At 42.2% G+C, this 6,374-nt stretch overlaps 1 pseudogene; it reads right to left on the bottom strand.

Annotated features, from left to right (window-relative positions):
• Window positions 1–2,010: 2,010 nt before the first annotated feature.
• On the bottom strand, window positions 2,011–3,463 carry LOC140185933 (interferon-induced protein with tetratricopeptide repeats 1-like; annotated as a pseudogene).
• Between the last annotated feature and the right edge of the window lie 2,911 nt (window positions 3,464–6,374).

The following is a 6,374-nucleotide window of genomic DNA, read 5'->3' as shown; positions in this document are numbered from 1 at the left end:
AAGATGCCAGATTGAAAAGAAATGTTAGAGGAGTGGAAGGGGGAACAGTTAGAAGGTGATTAGTGAATCCAGGAAGGGAGGAAAGATAAAGGGCTGTGGTGGAAGGAACCCAACAGGAGAGGAGAGTGGACCAGAGGAGAAGGGGGAGTAGGAAGTGACCCAGGGGGAAGTGATAGAGAGCTGAGAAGAGGTAAGAGGCCAGAGTGGGGAATAGAAGAAGAGGGAAGGGGGTGGGAATTATTTTCTCCCCGGAAGGAGAAATTGATATTCATGCCATCAGGTTGGAGGCTGCCCAGACGGAATGTAAGGTGTTGGTCCTCCATCCTGAGGGTGGCCTCAAGAGGAGACCATGGACTGAGATGTCACATTGGGAATGGGAATGGGAATTAAAATGTTTCGTCACTGGGAATGATCAACATCTGTACCTGCTAGTCAATTCTGTATAAAAATGACATTTCTCTGTTCAGACTTCAGATCTGTGTGGTGATAGGAGACATGCTCTTCACCTTGTGTATAAGTAAATGAAGTGTAATTTTATTTTATTTATTTTATTTAGACATACAGCATGGACCAGCCCCTACTGGCCCAATGAGACTCACCACCCAGAACCCACCTATATAACCCTAGCCTAATATCAGGACAGCTTACAATGACAAATCAACCTACTAACAGGTTTGACTTTGGAATGTGAGTAGAAAAGCGGAGCACCCAGAGGAAACTGATGTATTCACGAGGAGAAACAGAATAACTCCTTATAGACAGCATCAGAATGAAACCCTGAACTCCGATGCCCGAGCTGTAATAGCATTCTCCTAACCACTATGCTACCGTGGGGATTGAGAAACAAGTGTCCAATTAATTGGCGATGACACCTTCTGTCTTTGAAATTTCAGATGATTGATCCCGAGCTGGTGGTCATCTGCCCTCTTTTCTCCTTTCTGCATCTCCCTTATCATTCTTCCCTAACCCTGCAAATTTTATGGGACAATAGCTCACTGAAGCTATAACCATACCTGATTTCCATTGTTTAATTACAGGGTTATCTCCTTATCAGCAGCCAAGCCCATGTGCATCACAGGAACGTCTTTTGGCTATCACTATATCAACACCATTGGTCAGGTCAAAGGCATGATCCTTGCACGATACCCTTCCATCTTCTTGTTCCATTATGAGTCCATTGGCATGCACAGTCTTGTTTGAAGTTTTGCAGATACATTGTCCTTGGTTCTAAACTTAAATTTGAACTTCTTTCTGTTTCTAAGTTTTACAATATTTGTTTTCCTGTCATTGGATGGTGGTGTAAATATGTTGTATTGTATCTGCTCTATGATATGCTGTGCTGCTTTGTAAAATAAGAATAAATAACAAGTAACAATTAGAACTACAAAAAATATTATCTTTTTGGAATTCCAAGAATCATTCCCAAAACCCCTCCACTGCCACTCGCCAGTCATTCACCTTCTCGGACACTCCTCCACCACACTCAGCAGGTTGGAATCATGCAGTCAAGGATTTGTTGCTCGCGTTCCTTTGATTATGTCAAGACAAGACCAACCTCGGCTTTGAAGCCTTAATTACCAGACATGCCCTTACAGGATATTTTAAAATTATCTGTAAGGTATAATCACACTCAAAAAATCATTCCAGAGTTAAACTCATGCATCAATATACAGGTGAAAAGTAAGATACATTCAATGGTTAATAGGTCAAACAAAGCGATGTTGCAAAATGTTTGATTTCTCATTTAACTCCACTTGCTGCAATATCCCAAATCGCATCTTTCCAGAGTCTAGAGAAGCACAACTGGATTCAATTTGCTCAGAGTACTTGAGGAATTAATATGTTTAAAAGAAACACAATAATTAGGTATAATTACAGAAGACCATTTTTGCAAATCCAACACTAATGAGTAAGAGAAGGTGCTAAGAGGATATAACTAGTACAGTGACACCCCACCAAACCTATCCTCAGATCAGAAGGAAAAGCATCTTTTAAACATCCCAGTGGTGCTCAGATACGTAACCGAGAAAGAGCACTCACATATTCCTCATTGCCAGGATCAAACTCCAAGGCCTTCTCAAAGTATTCAGTTGCTTTACCCTTGAGCCCATCCAGCTGATACAGAAATGCTTTGATACCAAGAACCTTGCTGTCTTGTGCATTTACACGAAGTTTCCGATCTGCCCACTTCTCCAAATTCATGCGACATTTTTCCTGTTCTCTTGAGTTATATTCAATTTTCACTCCTTTCAGGAAGAGGCGAACAGCATTTGTTTCAGAATTGTTCTGGTGCAGTTGAAATAACCCAGCTTCCAGACATATGCTCTGCATATTTTCTGGTCGAATGTCCACTAACTCCACCAATCTACTGTAAATTTCGTCTGCTCTGGGATACTCCCCACTTGTTCTGCAGATGGCTGCAAAGTCCAGTTGTGCTCTAATAAATGACCTTTGACGGTGATTAAAAGCCTTTTCAAGGTGATACTTGCATTGATTGATCAACTCAGCTCTCTGCTGAAATTCAGGATTGTGAAGGCATTCCAGCTTACTTCTGTAGCACAATCCCAGTTGGTGGTGTAAGAAACAAGAGTGTGGAGTTAATTCTAATGCTTGTTTCAGGAGCCCAATTGCTTTCTCCACAGATCCCCTTTGTCTATAATATTTTGCAGCATAGCGAAGCACATATGGAAGATCAGAGGTCTTCTGCAAAGCTTGTTCAACTAATTCATTTGCTTCCTCATTTTGCCTTAGCCTAGGCAGTTTTAGAGCCAACAGCACCATGGCCACAGCATCATCTGGATCAAGCTCCAGTACTCGTCGGAAATACTTCACTGACTGACTCTCATCACGACTCTCTGGGGTTCCAGAAAATGCTTCCAGCCGAGACAGTACAGTCCCATATCCCATTATCCACTCGGTGTTGTCAGGATCTTTTTCCAGAGCCTTTGCAAAACATTCCTTTGCCTCCTCATAGAATTCAGCAGCAGAACTCAACAATGACCATCCCTTCTCCCCGTACACCTCTGGTATCATTGCTGTATAGAGAGGGCCGTCACTGAGCGGTTTACAGATCATCTCCAGCTTGTCCAGGTAGGACTGGGCCTCGGTCAGTTGTCCCATGTGGTAATGCACCCAGGCAAAGTTTCCACAGGTGATGATGCTTCTTCTTTCAAATTCAGTTTTGTGTTTCTCCCTAAGAATGTTTTCAGCTTCCTTTAAGTTTTGAATTGCTTCCTCACATCTGCCCTGCAGACAATTTACAAGCAAGTTGGTTGTAGGACTGATCTTTATACTTCATATTCATATCGATAGAATCTTGCAATCTGTGCATCACATCTTCCAAGTCAATAGTTTCCTTCTGTGGCCTCCATGTGAAGTGACATTGCAGCTGATCGAGCTTCTCTTTCAATAAATCTTCCGGTGTGTTGCTGCAAGAGAGAAAAAACATAATCATGAATTCCATCTCAGATCACTTGATGCAGATCTGACCTGCAATCCCATAAAGAGCAGATTTACTAACTGTATGAAAGCTGCCTTTTGATGAAGTTTTTTTGTAATTTGAACACGGCGCAGCACATCACACAAAGCAATCTTCCGTCCGTGGACTCACTTTACACCGCACGCTGTCAGAGCAGTGCTGCCAGGATAATCAAGGACCCGCCCACCTAGCCAACAGACTTTTCGTCCCTCTTCCCTCCGGGAGAAGGTTCAGGAGCTTGAAGACTCGTACAGCCAGATTTGGGAACAGCTTCTTTCCAACTGTGATAAGACTGCTGAACGGATCCTGACCCGTATCTGGGCCATACCCTCCAAATATCCGGACCTGCCTTTCGGTTATTTTGCACTACCTTACTTGCCATTTTTCTATTTTCTATTTATGATTTATAGTTTAATTTTTTAATATTTACTAATTTTAAATATTTTAATATTTTTAATATTTAATATTTGTAATCCAGGGAGTGTGAAGTGCAGAATCAAATATCGCTGTGATGATTGTACATTCTAGTACCAATTGTTTGGCGACAATAAAGTATAAAGTATAATTATGGCATTGAAAACCTGGAAATGTTCAGCCAGTTAGTCTGCATCTGAGGAAGGAGAATCTATTAATGTTTCAGATCTCCGCTTCATTGAACTCTTGCAGCTTTAGGGCCAACATAACCATGGCCACCGTGTCATCTGGATCAAGCTCCAGCACCCGTCGCAGATACCTCACTGGCTGACTCCGCTCCTGATTCCCTGAAACACAAGAAGTAGTTTCTGGACGAAGCAAAGCAGTTGCACACCTCATAGACCACTCCACATTATCAGAATCTTCCTTCAGAGCCTTCTCAAAACATTCCTTTGCCTCCTCATAGAAAACACTAGTACCAAAAGTTAACAATGACCATCCCTTCTCCCGGTACACCTCAGGTATCATTGCTGTATAGTGAGGGCTATCACTGAGCGGTTTACAAATCATTTCCAGCTTGTCCAGGTAGGACTGGGCCTCGGTCAGTTGTCCCATGTGGTAATGCACCCAGGCAAAGTTTCCATAGGTGATGATGTTTCTTCTTTCAAATTCACCTTTGTGGTTATCCCTCACAATCTTCACAGCTTCCTTTAAATTTTGAATTGCTTCCTCATTGTTGCCTTATAGGTGGTTTACAAAAGCAAGGTGGTTGTAAGGATGTGATTTGATATTTTACACCGTGTTTTATAGAATCTTGTAATCCAAGCTTCACATCATCCAGGGCAATGTTTTCTTTCTGTGGACCCCATGTGAAGTGACATTAAAGCTGGCGAAGTTTCACAAGCAAGGATTCCTTTAGTGTGTTGCTGCAAGAAAACAAAGTAATCAAAGCCTTTTATGTGCATTGGATTCCCTATCCTAACTGCTAGAAAATCATATTAACAAGGTTAAGCAAATTCTTAATAACTGAGGAGCTGCAGAGTTGAGTAGAGGTGAATTCCAAATATTTCCATCCCTCCCTAATCAGATCAGATGGAGATGAGCCAAATGGAAGACAGTCTTGGTTCTGAAAATGCCATTTGACAAAATGCCAACAGAGGGAAAGTCTGCAGATAAATAGTTAGATAGATACGTTATTGATGCCAAAGGAAATTGCATTGTTACAGTAGCATTACAAGTGTATAGATATACAAATATTACAAGAGAAGTTAAAAAAAATTTTTTAAAGTTACCTCAAACGGTCTAATAGGAGGGTACCTTTACTTCCCCAGCTATGGATTGACTCAATATAGAGCCTAATGGCCGAGAGTAAGAACTACCTCATATAGCGCTCTTTGGAGCAGCACAGTTGTCTTCACCTATTACTAAATACGTTACACGTTCCTCTGTTCAGCCAAGGTGGCATGCAGAGGGTGAGAAACATTGTCCAGAATTGCCGCGATTTTTCATAGGTCCTTTGTTCTACCATGGCCTCCAGTCTGTCCAGTTTGACACCTATAACAGAGCTACCCTTTGGAATCAGTTTATTGAGCCGGTCGGCATCACCTGTGTTGAATCCATTATCCCAGAACACCACTGCATGGAAGATTGTACTTGTGACAACGGACCAGTCGAACATATTGTTACGTAACCGGCAACAATGAATATCAATTGTGACAGGCTATATAAAAATAACCAAACATTTATTAAACACGCATAAACAATAAAACAAAACAAACGCAAACCTTAACCGGAAGTTAACCGTTATGCAGCCGTTCAACGAATAATCACTCGACACTGGTACTTAAAGCGGTAAAGGTAACTCTGGCCCTTCTTGTACACAGCCTCTGTGTTGGTGCTCCACTGAAGTCTCTCATCCAGGTGCACTCCCAGGTACCTGTAGATCCTCACAACATCCACGTGCTCACCACAGGGAGCAGTGCAGGCTTAGACTTCTTAAAGTCCATCGCCATCTCCTTTGTCTTACTGATGTTGAGCTGCAGTTGATTCAGCTTGTACCATTTGACAAAGTCCTCCACCAAGGCCCCGTGTTCATCCTCCCATCCTCCCTTTATACACCCAACTATTGCTGTGTTATCAGGGAATTTCTGCAAATGACATGATTCATTGTTTACCCTGACCTGCAGAGTTCCACTAGCATCTTGTGTGTGTTTTTCTGGATTTCCAGCATCTGCAGATTGTCATGTGTCACAAAAGCACATCCCTTTTTTAAACACTTGTTGTCAAAACAACTGGCCTTACGGGACAGCAATTTAGTTGTTGGAGCTGATACACATGGAATGCTTGGGGATCTCTGCAGATGAGGCAGCCTTCGATGAAAGAGAGTAAAAAAGGCGGTGTTTTGGGCCGAAACCCTTTAGCAGGAGTCTCAGTGAAGGGTCTCAGCCCGAAGCATTGACTGTTTACTCTCTTCCATAGATAC

The sequence above is a fragment of the Mobula birostris genome, chromosome 21, assembly GCF_030028105.1.
Source record: "Mobula birostris isolate sMobBir1 chromosome 21, sMobBir1.hap1, whole genome shotgun sequence".
NCBI lineage: Eukaryota > Metazoa > Chordata > Chondrichthyes > Myliobatiformes > Myliobatidae > Mobula > Mobula birostris.
The sequence above is the reverse complement of the archived record's forward strand: the minus strand, read 5'-3'. Positions and strand labels throughout refer to the sequence as shown.